The 9,362-nt window shown below is 39.6% G+C and overlaps 1 protein-coding gene across 3 annotated transcripts in view; it reads right to left on the reverse strand.

Moving 5' to 3' along the window:
• LOC128696882 (DE-cadherin-like) overlaps positions 1-9,362 on the reverse strand; it is a 497,484-nt gene that overhangs the window by 116,074 nt on the left and 372,048 nt on the right. The gene's annotated exons all lie outside the window — the stretch shown is intronic.

Below are 9,362 nucleotides of genomic sequence, written 5' to 3' on the forward strand. Positions count from 1 at the left end.
TAATAATAGAGCATAGGCAGCTGGCTATTGGGAAATAATTCTAACATTCTTAATATGCATCAATTTATCACAATATAATCTACACATAACTCACAGTTCTCCCCTAGTAAGGCGGTCCTTTACCTACAAACTGAATTATAGAACAATTACGGTTCCTTATAATAGCTGAATCATTATACAGCTGAGAAAAAAAGTGTCAGCGTAAAATCCTGGTAATGAATTCCTTAAATTCTAAAATACTGCGAAAGAGGAGATTTTTTTTTTTTTTTGACTCTGGAAGAGGAACTTATTAGCAAAGGTAAATAATGCTAGCTAAGAGGCGCCTTTTATTTGGGAAGATTGATTGTTCATGTAGTTTTAATTATAGGGGTATAAGGAGCCAAGAATTGGAAATGATTTGTAGGATTGTCGATGTATAGCCAAAAAGGTTTTAACTATAGGCGTGAGACTAGCCAAAAATAAGAAATGATTTGTAGGATTCTTGTTGTATAGACATATTACTTCAAATACTATCACTTCCTGAATCCCTAATACTACCATCAACACTACTTCCACTATTACCACTGCCATCACAATGCTAATGTTTCCATTATCACCAATGCCAATACTGTTATCATTAACACCATCATCATCATCACCACCATCATTATCTCTATCTAATTTTCACAACCACAGTTTCCAACAGTCATCAAAATCTTTATCAGTTGCTATCATTATCTCGAGAAATCGCAACCACAGTCAAGAATCTCACCATCAATCGCGAGAACATTCATTGTCACTCGCCATCACAATAACCACCATTGACCACCAAAACAATACCCCATCACTAAGACGATCTCCATTAACTACAAACACCACCTCTACCTATTCTCCCTACGGTCTCCATCAGTTCTCACTAAAATCTCCTTGAATTCTCCTCGCAAACTTAAAGAAGCCCCTAGATAAAATAGGTCTCCACTAATCTCCTCTGTGAGAACTTGCCACCGGTGCCCACCAGTACACATTTGTGCAGACATACCACAACATTTTCCCCTCTGAAGATGGATATTGAGATTCTCTTTCCCCTCGGGTCTTTTGAGGGGAGGTGAGGGACATCCAATTCCAAAGAAACTACAAAGAGATTTAGTCTTGTTTGTTGTCGAATGACAAGAAGGTGAGGAAATGAGGGGAAGTTGAAGGGGGATAGAAGAGTGACAAGGGGAGAAAGAGAGGGAGAAAGAATGCGACAGAAAGAAGGGTAAAAGAGATAGAGGAGAGAGAGATATGGAGAGGACAGGAAGGAACTGGAATGGAAGACGAAAACTAAGGCCAAGAGAAGAAACAGAGGGGACGAGACAGTAGGTAAGAAAAGGAATAATAATAATAATAATAATAATAATAATAATAATAATAATAATAATAATAATAATGATAATTAAAATTATAATAAAAATAACAATAGTGTAATTATTTTTTGTAATTAATAATAATTATGATAATAATTATAATAATTACAATAATTACAATAATAATAATAATAATAATAATAAAAATAATAATAATAATAGTAATAATAATTCAGAAGAAGAACGAAATAAAAGTAAAATATATATAGAATGGAGGAAAGAGAAGGGTAGCAGGCAAACAGTGATGAGAGACAGGTTAAAAAAAAATAACGAGAGGAAATGAGAAAAAAGTTGATAAAAATGGCGAGGGAGAGAGGTAGATAACAGGAAGAGCAACGCGAGGGAGAAGTATAGAATTGCACCCACAGAAGAGAGAATGTATATGAGTGTATATATATACATTAACGTACATAAATGGGTCACACATCAAAAGTCCGTTCTCTTTCAAATATATCTTGGCCAATCTGACGAGCAAAAAAAAAAAAAAAATATGAGGCACCATAGTACCATTTGAGATACCATGGTGCCATTTGAAGTACTGTACCATATTACGATCTGAGGTACCATGGTACCATCTGAGGTACCTCTGTGTCATGTCTAATGCACGGTATCACCATTATGGTAATCTGCTTTGTCCCAGTGATCAAAAATTCACTCACCGCCGCGAGATGTTGATTTAAAACATTGAGGATGTGGCAGAGCAGGAGGGAGAAAGAGGGAGGAAAACGAGCCAGAGGTTAAGGGATGGGGAGGGGAAGAGGGAGGAAGAGAAGAGATGGAAGGAAGGGAGAAGGGCACAATTACAGGCACTAGAACCTCCTGGTTTCATTCCACACCTCGTAATATACGTCGTTGAAGGGCAGAACCTGAATAATGATAGATAATCAGGTCAGGTTCAGTCCAAGGACATGAAGGGAAACCTAAACAGGGGAAACAAGAATCAAAGAGAGTGAGAGAGAGAGAGAGAGAGAGAGAGAGAGAGAGAGAGAGAGAGAGAGAGAGAGAGCTGGCCTACAGATGGCTGCAACTTCATCCTGTTCCCTAAAATGCTTTCAAATGAGCTGATGTAGGTAACAGCTCTGCTAAAAAAAAGTTAGTGATCCTTAACCTGAAAATGCTTGTCAATAAACTGGGACCCTTTAAACCCTTGTCAAACCCTATGTAAAAGAGAGAGAGAGAGAGAGAGAGAGAAAAGAGAGAGAGAGAGAGAGAGAGAGAGAGAGAGAGAGAGAGAGAGAGAGAGAAAAGAGAGAGAGAGAGAGAGAGAGAGAGAGAGAGAAATGAAGCAGAAAGGGAATTACAAAACATGATAGACGAAGTCATGAAACCAGAAGGAGAATCACGACAAATCCTACATTGATGAAAGCGAGATAATTAAACAAAACTCTTGCTGATGTGCAATTACCTTGATGAAAAGTCTACCTCAGTTAATCTGCCTGATGAATGATATCTATAGACGATAGAAGAATGTTTTTGTGCAGGACTACGCTTTAAAATTTTAATGAGGATGCGAGCTTCGGACGTACACACACACACACACACACACACACACACACACACACACACACACACACACACGCACACGTGAAGCAGTATCGCTGAATAGTGCTCCCAGGATTTAGCGTTCTAGTGGCTGTCCTAAGATATTATTAGCGGTCATCGTACGTGAGTAAATCAGTGAACATACCTAAAAAGATGTAATAGCTTTCAAAGTGCGAATAATGTGATAAGATCAAGAATTTTACAATTTAAATTTGAAGGAATTGTGAGTGAGGGAGGGTAGCAGTCAGCTGATGGAAATAAATGGTATAAAATACCGACACAATGGAAATATAAACACATATGCAGTATAATGTGATCCTTTATTGACAACGTTTCACCCACACAGTGGGCTTTTTCCCAAATCACCCCAGATCTACCCGGGGTGGAAGCTCGGAGTATTTATAGTCATGTTCAGAATGTTGAGGTCAGGTGGAGAATGCTGCATCTGATGATCTACCGGGTGGAGTTATAGAGTCTTGGGTAGCTTGGCAGGGGTATTGGACAAGTTGTGAGTAGACCTTCCGCAGTGTTCTATGTTCTTATGTGGGATAGCGATGAAGAAGTTTCTTGGCAGTGGTTCAGCTATGTTATAGAAGCCGTTGTTCTGGTTGAAATTGTTTGTTATAGAGATAAGCGATGATTCCAGGATTCTTCGGTATTTAGTGTTGTCTTCTGTGGCGATAAGTCTTGAGTTTCTGTAGTTAATTAAATGGTTGTGTGAATTGCTTATCTCTATAACCAACAATTTCAACCAGAACAACGGCTTCTATAACATAGCTGAACCACTCGCCAAGAAACTTCTTCATCGCTATCCCACATAAGAACATAGAACACTGCGAAGGTCTACTCAACTTGTCAATACCTGCCAGCTACAAGACTCTACCCGAGATCATCAGATGCGATTCTCACCTGACCTCAACATTCTGAATGACTATAAATACTCCTACCTTCCACCCAGGTAGATCTGTGTGACGAAAAGCCCACTGTGTGGAGTGACGTTGTCAATAAAGGATCACATTATACTGCATATGTGTTTATATTTCCACTGTGTCGGTATTTGATACCATTTATTTCCAGGAACCTCCATTGTTGTGCAGACATCACTTGCCAATTTGTGGTTAATTTTGGTTAGTGTCTAAAGTCTCAATGTCTCGCCCTGCTGGTTGTATGCTATACCATCACTCTCTCCCTAACTTTCAGTACCAGGAGATAAATAGTGGTAACCCTGATAATGTTTAGTAAATTATCTAAATATCTTCAGAAGAGTTGTGTAACCTAGTGAACCTCCCCCCCCGTTTTTCTGACCGACAAGCTAGTAAACAAGTACGTACATACAAACACGTGTTCACCAGTAATTATTATTATAATAAACATTAGTATATATTAATAAGGAATTGAGTGAGAAAAAAAATAATCCTATAATCTTCAAAAAAGTAACGTAGCCTAGTGTGCGAAGATCTGTTTTCAAAGAAGGACAAGCTAGTAAACACACACACAAACACAAGTGTACACAGTAAATATTATATAGTATATATTAGTGTATATTAATAAGGAATTGATTGTGAAAATTTTTTATAATCTTCAAAAGAGTAGCGTAGCCTAGTGTGTGCACGCACACCCCCACCCACATACACCCACCCACCCACATACACCCACATACACACCCACATACACACCCACATACACACCCACATACACACCCACATACACACGCACACACAACACACATACACACACGCGATAACGACATACAAAATACTGAGAGGAATTGACAAGGTGGACAAAGACAGGATGTTCCAGAGATTGGACACAATAACAAGGGGACACAGTTGGAAGTTGAAGACACAGATGAATCATGTTAGGAAGTATTTCTTCAGCCACAGAGTAGTCAGTAAGTGGAATAGTTTGGGAAGCGATGTAGTGGAGGCAGGATCCATACATAGCTTTAAGCAGAGGTATGATAAAGCTCACGGTTCAGGGAGAGTGACCTAGTAGCGATCAGTGAAGAGGCGGAGCCAGGAGCTCGGACTCGACCCTTGCAACCTCAACTAGGTGAGTACAACTAGGTGAGTACACATACACACACACACATACATATACATATACATATACATAGACACACACATACACACACATACACATATACACACACGTACACACACATACACATGCACATACACATACACATACACACACACATACACACACACACACACACACATACACACATACACATACACACATGCACATACACATACACACATACACACACACATACACACACACACACACACACACACACACACACACACACACACACACACACACACACACACACACACACACACACACACACACAAACCTAACCTAACACATTAGCTCATAAATCCACCCACCACACACACACATTTTTACGATAAGCTGAAGCAGCTAGAACATCCCAACAGGATACAAACAAAATGGGCTCTCAAAAGGGAGGACATAAAGGCAAGGGAACCGATGATGGCTGGTCGGAAAAGGAAGAATGGGTAGAACGGCTCAAGAACAAAATGGAACAACAATGGGAGAAAAGGTTAAACGAGCTTTGCAATAACATCTGCAGAGAGCAAGAAGTGGGAATCACGAGCTGTAGTAGCTGAGGCAAAGATACAGAGATTGGAGGAAGAAATGGATGTGCTGAAGCAGGATCTAAAGATGAGGTCCGAAAGGAGCAAGATGACTGAAATGGGAACATCAGCAGGCAGCGAGGGGACTGAAGGAGGGGATGGATCTAAGCAGTCTTTTACAGCAGTAATTTCAGGCCATCATGGTGTCTGGGAGATGATTAGGGAAACAGCAAAGGAGATGCTTAAATCAGATCCAGAGATACAGAGGGAAAAGAAATGGGAAGAGGAGAGGGAGAGGTCAATAATTATTCATGGGCTTTAGGAGGCTGAAGGGCAGACCTATGATGAAAGAAAGCATTGGAAGAAAACAGAGATTAAGAACAACATTGCAATAACAGGAGAGAGGGACATGTCTCAGGTAGAAAATTTTCACTGACTTGGGGGGGGTATTCGAGGGAAAAAAATCGACCAATCAGATTGACATTCAAGACAGATGTGGTAAGGAACAGGATACTACAACAGAAACCACTGTTAAAGGACTCTCCAGATTATCAAAAAGTGTTCCTCAATCGAGACAGAACATGAAAGGAAAGGGAACAACTGAAAGTGAGAGCAAGACAGAACCAGTGGAAGGAAAGAGAGATAGGACAGGCAACGACAGATAGGAAAACTCAGCCTTTGGGGGAACATCGAACACAAATGCTTACAGAAACCTCTCAATCCCTGTCACCACATATCAACCAAACACAGTAAACAGAAACAAACCTCACTCCATAGCCACCATCCCCCTAAGCACTAATTCCACAATCACAGCAGCCTCCCATAATATTGTGCCCTGCCTCCCACCCTTCCAGCCTGCACCTTCCTCTTCCATCTCCCAAAATACAGTAATGGAAAAGAAGCTAAAGGTATGGTACACCAATGCAGATGGAATAACAAATAAGAGTGAAGAGTGGCAAGAACGCATCATTGATGCATCACCTGACATCATAGCACTAACAGAGACAAAACTTACAGGGATGATAACAGATGCAATTTTTCCACCTGGATATCATATTATGAGGAAAGACAGAGAGAACAGAGGAGGGGGAGGAGTAGCATTGCTCATAAAAAACCAGTGGAGGAGTTTTGAGGAGATGGGAGGAATGGAAAGAAGGGAAACAGACGACTTCATTGTAGGAACACTTCAGACTGGTGGTCCAAAGGTGATGATAGCAGTGATGTATAACCCACCACTTAACAGCAGAACAAGAGAAGAGTATGATGTGTGCAATAGGGCAATGGTGGATACACTAGCTGAAGTGGCCAGGAGGGCTCATATGGGTAGGACAAAATTGCTTATAATGGGGGATTTCAATCATAAAGAGATTGGCTGGGAAAACCTAGAGCCACATGGGGGACCAGAAACATGGAGGGCTAAGATGTTGGAGACTGTATTGGAGAACTTCATGCATCAACATGTTAGGGATACATCCAGAGATAGAGGAGAGGATGTTGCAGCAAGGCTGGATTTCATATTCACCTTGAATAGTTCAGACATAAAGGATATCGTAGAAACAGGGCAGTTGCCTGAGGCGTGGAAGACAGCACATGTAGTTCCAATTTTTAAGAAAGGGGACAGACAGGTAGCATTAAACTACAGACCAGTGTCATTGACTTGTATAGTATGTAAAGTCATGGAAAAGATTATCAGGAGAAAAGTAGTGGAACACATTGAAAAGATTGGGCTCATACATGACAGTCAGCACGGCTTCAGAGATGGGAAATCCTGTGTCACAAATTTACTTGAGTTCTACGGTAAGGTAACAGAAGTAAGAAAATGGGGAAATGGAGCAGAATTCTTCCTCCGTAAGCCATGCGTGTTGTAAGAGGCAACTAAAATGCCGGGAGCAAGGGACTAGTAACCCCTTCTCCTGTATATATAACTAAATTTAAAAGGACAAACTTTCATGTTTTCTTTTGGGCCACCCCGCCTCGTTGGGATACGGCCGGTTTGTTGAAAGAAAGAAGAATATATATATATATATATATATATATATATATGTGTGTGTGTGTGTGTGTGTGTGTGTGTGTGTGTGTGTGTGTGTGTGTGTGTGTGTGTGTGTGTGTGTGTGTGTGTGTGTGTGTGTGTGTGTGTGTGTGAGTGTGTGTGTGTGTGTGCGTGTGTGTGTGTGTGTCTACAGTGTGTGTGTGTGTGTGTGTGTACTGTGTGTGTGTGTGTGTGTGTGTGTGTGTGTGTGTGTACTGTGTGTGTGTGTGTGTGTGTTTACGTTAGTGAGATACAAGCGGCATTAAATGATAGTTCACATCGATTACTTGGTTACGCCTGCGGGGTCCTGGAAGAGGGAATGAGAGGGGAGAGTAAGAGGAAACGGAAAGGCAGCGAGAGGGGAGAGATGTGAGGAGATTAGAGAAGAGGAAAGGGAGGGGGGCGTAATAAAGGAAAGGAGTAGTTTAGGAAACGGAGAGGAAGAGACGTAATAGCTTTAAAAGAGGAGACATCAGAAAATGAGCGAGGAAGTGTAATGAGTGAAAAGGAAAAGAGGAGAGTCACAGAAATGAAATAGAGAAGAAGAGATGAAGAAACAAGAATTTTAAACGTGCTGTTCAAGATTTTCTAACTAAATATGACTGACGCAGAGAAGGTAAAAATGAAATCATCCAACAGTATCTAAATTCTAACAGAAACGAACCCAAAAAAATATATCTGGTGACTGGACCAGAGTAACCTCAAATCTTCATACAGAAACAAGATTAATTTTTTTTTAAAATATCAGGTGCTACTCGCAAACTTTTTCGAAGTGTTGTTATATAATATTTACACAGTGAAGGATCGAACCTCTTTATTGATATTTATTTACATTATTATTCAGGTTTAGTTCCCTATTTAATCACTTAACTTCTCCTGTTACCTTACCTCTCTTCTCTTTATTATCTATTTCAACTTTTACCTTGCCTTTCTTCCCATTATCATCTATCCTTCCTTTATTACGTATTTTTACCTGTACCCTCACCGATCTTCACTTGAGAATAAGTGGCCTCATATTATTCAAGGATTACCATATTCATATTTAATAGAACGCTGCTCTGCCTCCTATAAACTTACTTCACTACTCATATTTCCATTATAATATAATTTGGGAAGTCTCTAATTTACGATAATGCGTTGCTGTATGGACCACTAATTTTCAAGAAAAATTTCTCGCCATGAAGATGGTGCAAAAGAGAGAGTGAGACTTGTGTTGGTTGCGATGACAGCGAGACTGGGAACTTTATGAGGGTGATGCTCCCTTCCATCTATTTTCAATCCATCTACTTTCCATCCATCTACTTTTTACCCATCTACTTTTCAACCATCTACCTCCTATCCAACTTTTTATTTCTTTAGTTCCAGTTTTACAACTTTATTTTCCTGTCTTCATTGTTTAGTCCCTCCTTCCATGTATATATGTCGTGCCGAATAGGTAAATTTTTTAGAAAGGACTTAATTTTAAATGAGTTCTTGCTAATTGACCATTTTTACACACACACACACACACACACACACACACACATATATATATATATATATATATATATATATATATATATATATATATAGATATATATATATATATATATATATATATATATATATATATATATATATATATATATATATATATATATACACATTTTTCAACAAGTCGGCCGTCTCCCACCGAGGCAGGGTGACCCAAAGAGAAAGAAAATCCCCAAAAAGAAAGTACTTTCATCATCATTCAACACTTTCACCTCACTCACACATAATCACTGGTTTTGCAGAGGTGCTCAGAATACAACAGGTTAG

Source organism: Cherax quadricarinatus, chromosome 52, assembly GCF_038502225.1.
Source record: "Cherax quadricarinatus isolate ZL_2023a chromosome 52, ASM3850222v1, whole genome shotgun sequence".
Taxonomy (NCBI): domain Eukaryota; kingdom Metazoa; phylum Arthropoda; class Malacostraca; order Decapoda; family Parastacidae; genus Cherax; species Cherax quadricarinatus.